The following is a 13,513-nucleotide window of genomic DNA, read 5'->3' on the forward strand; positions in this document are numbered from 1 at the left end:
ATTCCTTTAGGGGGCTGGGTCAACAATTTTTGCATGGTTTAAAATAAAGGGTGTCCAAAATATGAACATCCATTTTCTTAGCAGCCTGCAGCATAGACCAAAATCAACATTTGACTCGGGGTTCTTTAGAACCAGTATCAATATCAAACCTATAAACTAAAAGGCAATGTGTGTGGAACTAACCCCATTGACTTAATATTCGTTGAGAAAAAAAACTTTCAGCTAAAAGTTCAATATAGTATTGTTAAAATAGCTATTTGCAACTGTTTTATCACATCAAATGGTTTATATGTGCAAGTTTTAACTTTCCTGTTTGAAGTTTGTAGCTTAAGTAATGAACGGAACCGAATACTGTAAAACGTTGATTCCTTTCCCAATCCACTGATGAGGGACAAGCTTAGTGTTCGTGATACAACGTTTATGTTCATTGGGATGTCAAGTTGCTAGTTTGACCTTTGGTGAAGTTTTAGCTCAATGTTAAGCTTTTCTTTTTTTCTGTCATCGGCTCTTACCTTGGTTTGAAGACGCTAAAACCCATCAGTGCAAATGTGCAACCCACCGTTTAACTTGTTAGCTGCCTCAATGTTGGCATGGACGCGTGGTGCAGGCTGAGGCTCGGCGCGGGACGGAGGGAGCAAGTCAGACTTCTACACATTGTGAAAGTCTCCTTTGCACAATAGAATCTTATTGTCGGCTTATTGCAACGAGGCGACTGGTCATTTATTTCACCAAAGTTAAGACAAAGTTAAGTTTGTTAGCCGCCGCCGTTGGGCACAAGCACGTCTTCGTGCGTGTTCTTCTTTGTTGGTTTTTGCCACTTTCTTCTTCAGGGTCGGTGGACTGTAGGCACCGAAACTGGGAACCAAAATGTTTACATTTGAACGATTCCGGGAGAACCGCAATGTCAGTCACGGTTCCAATCGGTTCTCGATTCTCGATACCCAACCCTATTCGCCAGTGCAACTCGCTGGATTATTGTTTTGTTGGTGCAATCCCTGACAGACTCCATGCTCACAGACCTAAATGAATGTGAGCTAGAAACTTGGGTTGAAAGGTTATTTCAAAGCAGTGCTTGGTTGTCTTAGTGGTAATTAACAACATAGAGTTTGGCCTCACAAACGTCTGTTTGTTTTGAAGGACGAAAAAGCTATGCTTTGACGCCAGACGCCTGCAGTATGTGACCTTGTAAACAAACAGGTAACACAAGACCCTTCAATGCACACTCTACCTCAGGTTGCACAACATTCATTCATTCATCTTCCGTGCCGCTTACCCTCACTAGGGTCGCGAGGGTGCTGGAGCCAATCCCAGCTGACTCTGGGCCAGAGGCGGGGTACACCCCGAATTAGTCACCAGCCAATCGCAGGGCACATATAAACAATCAACCATTCGGACTCACATTCACGCCTACGGGCAATTTAGAGTTGTCAATTAACCTAGCATGCATGTTTTTGGGATGTGGGAGGAAACCGGAGTACCCGGAGAAAAACCCACGCAGGCACGGGGAGAACATGCAAACTCCACAGAGGTGAGGCCGGATTTGAACCCGGGTCCTAAGAACTGTGAGGCGGACTGCCGTGCTGTTCAATTGTTAATCATTTTGACAAAGTCTAGACCATTTTATTAATGATGACCAAGCAGTGAATTAATATTGTCCCACTTTCACACCAAATCAATTTACGGCCATCTGTGTCCAATTGCCCTCATGTTGCCTCCTGTTTGGTGGGGTGAGGCAATGCATGCGAACGATTGTTGTGATTCTAGGAACTGGGGGATAGCAGTACAGGCCAATTGGCCCCGCACAGACTTGCACAGTTAACACCGCTTGCAAGAGCCCTGGCCTTGTTGCTGATATAATGTCGTGGCTCACTGGGTCATCATGAGTTCCTAATGACCCAAACAAATACATCCGCAATCCCCGTGCGTTTCATCTGCCTGCCTTTGCTGCCTCTGATCCTGTTCGTGCCATTGTTGATTGGGGGACCTTCACAACTAATTACAGACAATTATGGTGCTCAAAATCGCTCCGTTACCATGTGAATATCTTTTAATTGGGTTTGTGCGAGCATTCAAAGCATGAGACAAATGGAAAACTAACCTCTTCACTCCATTTGTATCTTTATCTCAATTGCCATCTGAACTATTGCAAGTCACTTTTCATAGGAAAATTCAAGTCTCAAATGACTTTTTGTCACAACACACGCTACATTGAAATGATTCTGCCCCCAAAGTCTACTAAGGAAAGCATAAAAAAACTATTCATGTAATAGCATGAAACTACATAAAGCAGACGGGTACTAATCATCTGAGCTCCACCCAGGAGGTTGCTACTTACGAAACTCCGACAAACTAATTAGCAATTGTTGATCGAAAATTCGAACCATTTTTTTTAAACACCGTTTGAAGCTAAACGTGACAAAATGTTGCTGTTATTTTCACTCTGAGACGCTTTACAAACGGCACCCCATATCTGTGGCTATGCTGTATTTTGTTTGACGCTAACATTTGTATCGTTAAAAATGATAAAAAATCACACGTTTCTACCAACTTAGTACAATATAAATATGCAACGAGATCTCCCACCATCGATGTGCATTCTTTTACATTTCATTGTACTGTGCATAATTTTTTCATTTGTGTGTCCCAAAGCACGGAGCACTGGGACCCCACATTTATTTGTATTTTCTCCAATTAATTTCTCAATATTGTTTGCTGCAAAACTCCAGCCACATCTCTTGTCACTGAAATTCCTCTACCCAAAATCAAACATTTCTCATTATTTGAATACAGTTACTTTCAATTCAATTCTTGCGCGCTGCCACCAACGGCAGTACATACTACACAAATAAAGGGTTGGCCGACGGTGTACTGCCCTCTGCTAAGTGCGGTGTGAAAGACACACCTTTAAAGACACACGGGAATTGATGATTGCAAAGATCCTGACCAGAATTGCAACTGAAACATTTTGCGACATGGGAAGCAGATTCACTGCCACCGTATCTGTCACACATACTGGAGCATGTTTGAACAAACAAAGGAGGAAAAAAAGAGTGCTGTGATACTCAAGATCACGTGCTGCAGTAATTGCGACAAATATTTGCCTTGTTGCCAAGAAATATACAATTACAGAATGTGACATCTTGTGACATCAGTGCTTCTATAAGAACTTTCTCCAGCAACCAGCGTCAAAGTAACTTTTTAAGGACCACACTATTCAATTGCTGGAGGTTTCAACATAAATGTGGCTGCTTTATCAGACTCACAAGACAGGAAGAAGAAGAAGAACGCTGTAGGACCCTGGGAAATAAATAATCAAGGCAAATAGTTTAGTAAAGGTATGCAAACAGGTTTTTGGAAGCTTTTTTAGTTCCCCTTTTGCAGACGAGTGACAGCTCCGTGCACTGGAAGAATAAAGAATTGATTTGGCGTGCAGGAGAAGGCCGCTGGGCTCCAGGGGACGGGAGAAAGGTTCCCGATGAAATATTGAAGAAGACTGGAGATGGGACCAGAGCATGTCCGCGTCCTGCCTCCACTCCTCCAGCAGCAGCCAACAATGTGCGTGCTCCGTAGAGGAAATCAGCTCGACAGCTAAGGTGAGAGGGTTCCTGGGAGAGTGTGTCCAAGTCTGTGTCCAATTGCACATGGCGATCTGTATTTTTAAAGAGTGGGTGTGTAGAAAAGCTGAGGAGAGGTAACTCTATGCATACCTGCAAAGCATATGAAATGATATACAGTGGGTATAAAAAGTGGACACACACACTGATCGAAGTTTAGTGATATAAAGAAAAAAAATGAGCCAAAGATGAAACCTGTGCTACACACGCATACATACGCACGCCCGAAATGCACACGCATGAGGCAGCCGCAAGATTTGTGTGAAAGAATGAATTGTCCACGTTGTCGCGCATGCTGGGACAGACCCAGATCTGTTTGAAAATTTAGACGTACACGAGCATTTCAAGCAGCTCATGTTTAAGTGAGAGATCCTTTTATTTACCGGGAGGGAATTTGATGACAAATATCCATCAGTGTGACAAAAGCAGCCAGGATGCTTTGTGGCACTTCAGTTTAACTCGCACAAGCATGAACATTTCACTCCCACCCCAATCGGCCTCTTTTCTAATCATAGGACGAATGTACCTGTACATTTCTGCTCCTGTTTTAACAGCAGAACGCATACAGTATATTATGTACTGTACTTTGACTTAGAAAGCGCTTGCTAGAGAGAGAAAAAACAAAGATCCATGAGTTATGATTTATGTCCATACAAATCTGAATACTCTATCGCTTATTTAAGCACAGACTGACAAAGACAGCGGGTACTCACTGGCTATAACATTAGGTACACCTGAAATCCAATCAAGAAGTCAAATGAAATGTCTGCGTTTACAAAACTTACTGATTCCTCAGTAGAGAACTTGCATACTCTTATGCAAGCGTCTTTATCAGATAGAGACAACTGGACCTCGTGGTTATGTTGGCCTCTTCCAGCCTTCCTCTCCTTTGAATCACCAGAGGATGACACATAGATACGCTGCCCCATAGAGGACCTGATCATAGAGATGACGCATTGAGGGACAGACAAAGATAAGAAAATGGCTGAGATGAAAGAAGGTGAAAGCTGCGTCACCAGCTGAGTCGCATTAGATCAGGCACCAACTTGGGAAACGCCCTGCGTCATGATGATCTTTCCCGTCTAAACGTTTTTGTCTCGGTTTACAGCACCGGTCACATTCTCGGTGACCGGCGCATTTCCAGGAACCTTCGAGGGGCCGAGACAATGTCGCGTTGTGTGGAATATTTTGGGATAACGGCAGCAGCAGAGAGATATTGTCAGCGTTAACCGGTCACCGTGTTTCCTCTTGGCGTGCTCTCCACGGTGTCGTCACACTACTGGGAGAGATGAAGCCTAATTGTTTCAATTCAGCAATCGATCGATATCAACTTACCATGTGACAAGGTCACATATTATCAAGATGTAATGCACATGTAAATAAGAAGAAATACCAGTCAAGAGGTGGTTGTTGGTTGTGCAGCAGCCAAGAGAAAGTGACGTTTCAGCTTCAAATCACCACAGGCAGTGAAAGCTCAGCTCCTTAGAAGGGAAACACGATTCTCCCGGGTCCCAACACAGAGGAGGGATGGCAACAGCAAGCGGGGAGAAAGATCCAGGAATAAAAATGTCGAGCATTTCATAGGATAGATTTGCTTAACCCCTCGCCTCATCACCCCTTGCAGCCCTTCAACATTGGCCCCCTGCTCTGGCATGTGAAGATAGAGGATGAGAGTGCAGGATACCTTCCCTTTTCAGCTATTATTCTTGGTTAAACACTTTTTTTTTTTGCACTGCTCAGCCTCTCTGGTGGTTTTCATTAAGAAAGGAATCAACTTGGTTTTGCTAGGATCCCTAATCAAAACCATACGCCTTGGAGCTTTTAATTGATGCAAGATGGACCTCCATGTTGTACACAACTGGCTTAATGCGACAGCTTATCCCATCACTACAATAGTGTTTCCCAACGGGCCGGTGAGAAAAACATCCCCTCAATGAGGCAAATCTAGGGGGGCTGTTATTATCCCTCTGATTTCAGAGCACTATTATTGTTGAAACAACTCCAGACTGCTATTTACTACCACACCAGCTGCTCCTTCTGCATGACATTATTTGCATTACACTTATGAGCATTACAGTGGTACAGTGGGCGGCAGGCAGGTAGCGCTTGCGTGTCTTGTGGTGTGTTCTGAAAGTGGCAGGACATTGTGTGACTTTGCGTCCACCGCTAGCCAGCTGACTGGGAAGGGGAGCTTGCTTTTAACCGAAGCGAAACAATGAGAACGACATGCTTAGAGCGGAGGATGTTTTTCTAGAAACACTTCCCAGTTCTTGCTGTAACACCGCTATGAAGATAGCGTTTCATTCAGCTTTAAGTTTGACATATAACCAAGGCCACGACTGATTTTTTTTCATCCATCTCTCACATGTTGACAGGTCAGCTGAACCAAAAAAAAAAAAAAAAAAAGGATGTGGGGGGGGGGGGGGGTGGATAATCTACCTGCTTCCTTCCTTCTTTTTCCCTACCCCCTTCCCCTTAATCCTCTGAGAGTGTTTGGATTTATTTGAAAAACAATATTAATAATTTGGAAACGTGAACTTTTCTCTTCTTTTTTTTTTTGTTTTTTTTCTTCTCATTTCCTCCTGCAGGTTCCCTTGATGTTGGTTGGTCTTGTTTTTGTAGGGTTGCATTTTAAAGAAGAGTGAGACCTGCAAGTTGTTACCCCACCATAGAGCAGTCGGCCAGTTTAAGGGGTTTTCCGACTTTCAATAGTGTCATGGGTGTGTGTGTGCTATGGTTGTTGTCTTCCCCCTCCCTCGTACACACCTGCTCCTGAGAGCACCTTCCCCACCTGTGCCTGGTTAACCCGAATTAACCAATGCATTTAACCTCATGTCTCATTCTTTCTGGTCGCCAGTTCGTTGTACCTTGTTGTCACGTTGCAGCATGCCTTATTTCCATGTCGCTCACTTTTAGTAAGCCTAGACCCTGTTTTGATTATTGACCTTGCCTTTTGCCTCACGTTTTTGGATATTGTTACCTTTGCTTATTGCCTGTCTGTGTACTGACCCCTGCACGTTTATTAACCTGCTCTTATTGAAACTGTCCATTGTATTGGAATCGTGCATTTTGTCCTTTGTTCTGACTGTGGCAGAAAGAAGTGGCCAAAACATGGACCCAGCAGACTCGGACCCAGTGCGTAAAGCCCTTCAAGAGCAGGTTGCAACGCATCGCAAAGCAGGTTGAGCAGCTTGAATTGTCGGAGCATCAGGATGCGATGATGAGACAGGTGGCCTCACAGATTGAAGTTTTAATGAATGTGGTTCAGAAGAAGGAATCAGCTGGCACAGCACCCGAGGCCGCCACAGTACCACTATTTCCAGGTGAACCGGTCACCATGCTGCCACCTGTCACCTCCGCTGCGGTCTGCTCACAGCTCTCTCGACCGGAGAGGTTCTCTGGAGATTCCGGGAATATTAAGATGTTCATCACCCAGTGCGAACTGCAGCCGCCTTCCTCACCGAGCGGGCTAAAATCGCTTTTGGCATTTCCCAACTGACTGGTCGTGCGGTGGCGTGGGCTACTGCTGAATGGAGCCGCAATTATGCCGCGTGTAATTCCTGGGCATCTTGTGTAAAGACTATGGAGCAGGTTTTTCAGTATTCCACACCAGATCGTGAGGCAGCTCGCTCTCTTGTCACCCTACAACAAGGCAAGCGCAGGGTGTCACATTACGCGATTGAGTTTCGCATTCTGGCAGCTGAACGTCAGTGGAACAACAGGGCACTATTTGACGCATTCTTTCAAGGACTAGCTCCCGCCTTCAAAGATCATTTTGGTCTCACTAGACCTACCAACTGACTTGGACACTCTTTATCGCTCTCGCCATAAAGATGGATAAAAGTCTTTTGGATCGCGAGCTGGACTGAGATCGGCGGAAGGATGCGTCGCCGCGTGCTTGGAGGACGAGCCTCGGTGATCAGCCAAACCAAGGCAAATCCCCTGTTGCCAATCCCATTCCATTGGCTAGCGCCACCACGGATGAACCCATGCAACTGGGCAGGTACCGTCTCTCCCCTGTGGAACGTCGACGCCGGCTGAGGGAAGGGCGGTGCTTCTACTGCGGGCAGTTGGGTCATTCCGTGAGCAACTGTCACGTCAAAGTTGCCGGTGCCGGTAACAAAGGCATGGGAGCGATGAGTCAAAATCTCATTAAGGTAACCCTACCCATGTTCTTCCTAAAGTGGCACTATGCTCTCCAGATCGAGATAAGTCTTTATTTATTGACTCTGGTTCTGACGCAAATTTACACAACGCTCCTCGTTAGGGGAATGCACCTTAAAACCTTTCAAGTAAAACGGCACCGCAATGCTTATGCTGCAGACGGCACTTTTATGGGCAAGATCACCCACCGCACCCAAACTCTCACATTGACATTTCCTGACTCTCACTCAGAACGCATTAGTTTTCATGTTTTTGGCGCTATGAATTATGACCTTATTTTAGGGACCCCTTTGTTGAAATTACATAACCCCCACATTGACTGGTCCTCTGGGCATGTTATGTCATGGGGCAGCAGTTGTGCCCTGAACTGTTTCAAGCCTCCATGAAATGTTCAGGGATATGTTTCAAATGAGATTCCGCAGACCCCATCTGGGGATCCTGACTTGTCTCAAGTGCCCAGCTGTTACCATGACATTAAAGAAGTTTTTTCCAAGTCCAAGGCCAAATCCCTTCCACCCCACAGACTTTTTTTTGACTTGCTGCCTGGGCCCTCAACTCCACGAGGGAGGTTGTTCTCTCTTTCAGGGCCGAAACACAAGGCTATGAACGAGTATGCGGAGGAGTCACTGGCAGCCGGGATCATTTGCCCATCTTCATCACCTGCGGGAGCAGGATTTTTCTTTCTGGACAAGAAGGACAAGAACCTGCGACCCTGTATCGATTACCGGGGTCTCAATGAAATAACTGTGAAAATCAGGTACCCTCTTCCTCTCATCTCCACTCCCTTTGAGTTCCTGGATGGAGCCAAGGTTTTCACCAAACTAGACTTAAGAAATGCATATAATCTTGTCAGGTTAAGGGAGGGGGACGAATGGAAAACAGAATTCAACATACCAACGGGACATTGAGTATTTGTTAATGCCTTTTGGACTAACTAATGCTCCAGCTGTTTTCCAAAACTTTGTCAATGATATCTTGCGTGACATGTTGAATGTGTACGTGTTTGTATATTTAGACGATATTTTGATATTCTCCCCGGCTGAGGAGACTCATATTATTCATATCTGCTCTGTGTTGCAGCGGTTACTATATATGTCAAGGTTGAGAAAAGTGAGGTCCACACGGCATCCATTTCTTTTCTGGGTTTTGTGGTGGCTCAAGGTGAAATCAAAATGGACCTTTGCAAAATTGATGCCATGACTAATTGGCCCACCCCCACGTCACACAAGGACGTACAAAGGTTCTCAGGGTTGCCAAATTTTCTCCAGAAAATTCATTAGAAACTTCAGTTCAGTAGCATCGCCTTTGCATGATCTTATCTCGCCACACAGACCCTTTGTGTGGAACTCGGCTTGTCAGTCAGCTTTTCAGAAACTTAAATCGAGCTTTACCTCCGCCCGAGTCCTCAAGTTTGTCGTGGAAGTTGATGCGTCTGATACTGGAATAGGAGCAGTGCTCTCCCAGAAATGGTAAGTTACATCCTAGTGCTTATATCTCTAAGAAACTTACTCCAGCCGAAAGAAATTATGACATAGGTGACCGTGAACTGCTGGCTGTCAAGGTGGCTTTGGTGGAGTGGAGGCACTGCCTAGAAGGGGCTCAGCCCCCATTTTTGGTATGGACAGATCACAAGAACCTTGATGATCTTAAGTCTGCTAAAAAATTTAAATGCTCGGCAGGCTAGATGGGCTCTATTCTTCACCAGATTTAATTTCATGTTATCCTACAGACCTGGTTCTACAAATAGTAAACCAGATGTTCTATCACATATTTTCTGTGAAATATGTGATATTTGGCGGCACGGTGTCCGACTGGTTAGAGCGTCAGCCTCACAGTTCAATCCCCGGTCCCGCCTGTGTGGAGTTTGCATGTTCTTCCCGTGCCTGCATGGGTTTTCTCCGGGCACTCCGGTTTCCTCCCACATCCCAAAAACATGCATTAATTGGGGACCCTAAATTGCCCGTAGGTGTGACTGAGTGCGACTGGTTGTTTGTTTGTATGTGGCCTGCGATTGGCTGGCAACCAGTTCAGGGTGTACCCCGCCTCCTGCCCGATGACAGCACGCCCGCAACCCGAGTGAGGAGAAGCGGCTCAGAAAATGGATGGATAGATGGATGGATGTGATATCTGTTTGACCCTAAAACTATTTTACCTGAGTCATATTTTATTTCTGCTTTTGTTTGGGAAATAGAAACTGTGGTCAAAGAGACTCTGAATAATAATTTTAGCCCTGAAGTTTGCCCTGAAAACAGGCTTTATGTGGTCCCTTCCTTAAGGGGAAGGGTTTTCCACTGGGCTCACACTAACAGGACTGTTTGTCACCCAGGCATTGCCAAAACGCAATCTGTCGTCGAACAGTGCTTTTGGTGGCCCAATGTTAGAAGGGATGTTATCAATTATGTCAATGCTTGCCAGGTATGCGCTGCTAACACGCCCTCTCGTCAACGTCCTTCTGGGGAGTTGCGACCCCTGCCAATACCACAACATCCTTGGTCAGACATTTCCAAAGACTTTGTGACTGGATTACTGGCCTCTAAAGAGAATACTACTGTTCTCACTGTTGTTGACAGGTTCTATATGATGGCACACTTCATTGCACTGCCTAAACTCCCCTCGGCAAAAGAAACTGCCGGGGTGATGATAAACCATGTGTTCAAGTTTCATGATTTTCGCAAGAATGTGGTATCCGATACGGGCCCCCAATTTGTTTCACAATTTTGGAAGGAGTTTTGCAGCTTAATAGCTGCTACCGTCAGTTTGTCATCTGGGTTTCATCCCGAAACCACTGACAAGCGAGACTGGGCTCCGATGTCTCGCTTCACAGGAGCCACAATCCTGGACTCAGAAGCTGGTTTGGGTCGAGTTCTCTCACAATTCTCTCCCCTCTGCATCCACTGGTCTATCGCCTTTTCACATCGCGCATGGTTATCAACCTTTCCTGTTTCCTGGCATACCCGTTGAGTCCACGGTTCCATCTGCATTGGCCTTGATGAGATGCTGCAGGAGGACCTGGGAGTGAGCCCGCCAAACGCTGCTATGCCAAGGACAATCCTACAAGACCACAGCTGACCATAAGAGGACACTGGCCCCAAACTACAAGATAGGTCAGTGGGTTTGGGTCTCCACCAAGCATCTTCCACTCCGGGTGGAGTCCCGTAAGCTCGCTCCCAGGTTCGTTGGGCACTTCCTCATCACAAAGGTCATCAACCTGGTCACCATGAAGCTTAGGCTCCCGAAGTCGATGCGGGTCCACCCCGCATTTTATGTCAGCCTGCTCAAGCCTGCCCAGGAGTCCCCTCTGGTCTGCTCTTTTTGAAACTGTCCATTGTATTGAAATTGTGCATTTTGGGGCCTGTCCTTTGTTCTGACCATGACAAATAGTGTGGCAAGCGGCTTCATCAAACTGAAGCACTGTGCGCTATTGTAAAGATAAGGCAGCCAATGGTGTAAATATGGTGCAGTGCAAAGTAATTGTAAACATCTTGTTTGATTCTATAGGTGCCTTGATTATTTGTCATAGATTGACTTACTATAAAACTTTCAGGCACACTGGTAGACAACGACACATCTTGTTTCTGTATTACTCAGTTAGGCTCTGGTGCAGTTTTTCCCCTCTGTGTCCATCCATTCATCCATCCATCCATTTTCTACACAGTTTTTCCTCATTAGGGACGCGGGCGACACTGCCACCATGGAGCCAACAACACTTTGGGCTGTCACTGATTGACGGTCGCTGGAATGTTGGTCCTATCTATTGCATTGAAGAATGTGAGTGCGAATGGTCGTCCGTGTCTATATGTGCCCTGCGACTGACTGGCGACCCGTTCAGGGTGCAGTCCGCCTTTCGCCCGAAGTCAGCTGAGATAGGCTCCAGCGCACCACGACCCTAACCAGGATAAGGGGTGTTGAAAATGGCTGGAGCTCATCATCGATTATATTATTCATCATAAATACCATTCGTCCTGCTCATCTAAAAATAGATATAGATATATTTCTAAATATTTGCATTGTAATGTTTAATTTTCACTATTTCATTTTTGCCCTCTTCAAGGTGATTCAGCTGAGTGGTAGGGCGGCGCCCTTATGCCCTCTACCAGTCACTACTGATAAATACTGTTCAGCTATGATTGGGCATAGTCACTGTTCATGCACACTAAAGCATTTTCACACGTTTTTTGATGAACATCTTAAAACTGTTACCCATTCCTGATGTTTCCATCTCAAACATATTTCCAAACTTGGGTCCACATGATCTCATTTTGACCTAGAAATGACCACTCATGCCTTGTCTTGAGTATTGCAATTTTCTCATCACCTGCCACGACAAAACTACATTAGAGCGTCTTCAATTAAGTCAGAATGCTCCCGCTGGACTTTTGCGCAGCTCTCGTAGGTTCAACCACATCCCTGCCATTCTGACGTCCTTGCACTAGCTCCCTGTTCTATTCAGGATTCGGTACAAAATTGAAACAGTCACTGATCAGGCTTCTCCATACTTGGCGGATCTACTATTGTCCCATTGGGTCTCTTAGACAAGATGAAAATGTGCAGGTGATCGAGCCTTGCTGTCCGTTGCAGCCAAATTGTGCAATGCACTCCTCCCTTTTAAGTTTTGACCTGCCTCTTCAGTTGGCATTTAAAAACACATTTGTTCAGGCTGTCATTCCAGTTTTTCATTTGTTTTGATTTGTATTTATTTTGATGTGGGTTGATTTTGTATTTGTTTTTTCATTGAATGAGCTGCCAAATGTGATTCCTTATTTGACTTACTTACTTACTGGCATACAGTACTTACGTATGACTTTAACTACGTGAAGCACTTTACGAATCCTCCCTGTGAAAGTGCTATATCAATAAGATTGACGTACTCGCTTACTGGCTTACTTACTTAACTAACTTAACGTGCTCGTAATACTTTCTGCCAATAGTTACGATATGTCCACAAAACATCAACCACAAATGGGTCAATTTGACTTGCATTGAAAGAGGAGTTCAGAACTAATGAATGATTTTTCCCCCGGGCAATATTTTGCTCATCCCTCGTGTGAGCGTATGCACCTCATCCAACCCCTCGAGAGGCTAATAGGAGATATGATCAATGTTCTGCTATTCATGTGCAGGGTGTCTGCCTAATGTACGCTACGGAGCTAAGGGAAACATGTGCCACAAATCATCTCCCGCCCAAGCGAAACCACGATCATCGAAGCCATGACCGCAGGTATGAGCTGTCTCCTCCAAGACATAATGTTGAGGAACCATGCACATGAACAGCGCGTACTCATATACTGACTGTAATTACACATCGTAAACCGGCAGCTCTGCTTGTCATCAAGTAGCAGTATTTTATTTTCTAACAATACGATACTTGGTTCTACATCCAGTATCTGCCTTCCTTTGCTTCAATGCTTTTGTTCTTCTCCACGCAGCCCCACCTGGTCCCAGCCGGCCTGATGGGTGCTGGGGTGCAGCTGTCCATGCACCGATGGAGGGAGGCCCAGCAGAGAGCAGGCTGATTATTACTACGACGGCGAAAGAGAACGCCGAGCGAGTCAAGCAGTTGGCCTATGGTGCACTTAAAGCTTGTTTTTCTAACCACCCACTCTGCAACACCCCCACCATTTTTTTTTACTCTACAGGGGTCAGCTGCCGTTTATGACATGAAAAAAAAACTTGAAGTACTGTCAATGAGCAGCGCATTCTGAACAAAGCGGTGAGAGGGAGCTGAAATATTGCTT

The sequence above is a fragment of the Phyllopteryx taeniolatus genome, chromosome 5 (genome assembly GCF_024500385.1).
Source record: "Phyllopteryx taeniolatus isolate TA_2022b chromosome 5, UOR_Ptae_1.2, whole genome shotgun sequence".
Taxonomy (NCBI): domain Eukaryota; kingdom Metazoa; phylum Chordata; class Actinopteri; order Syngnathiformes; family Syngnathidae; genus Phyllopteryx; species Phyllopteryx taeniolatus.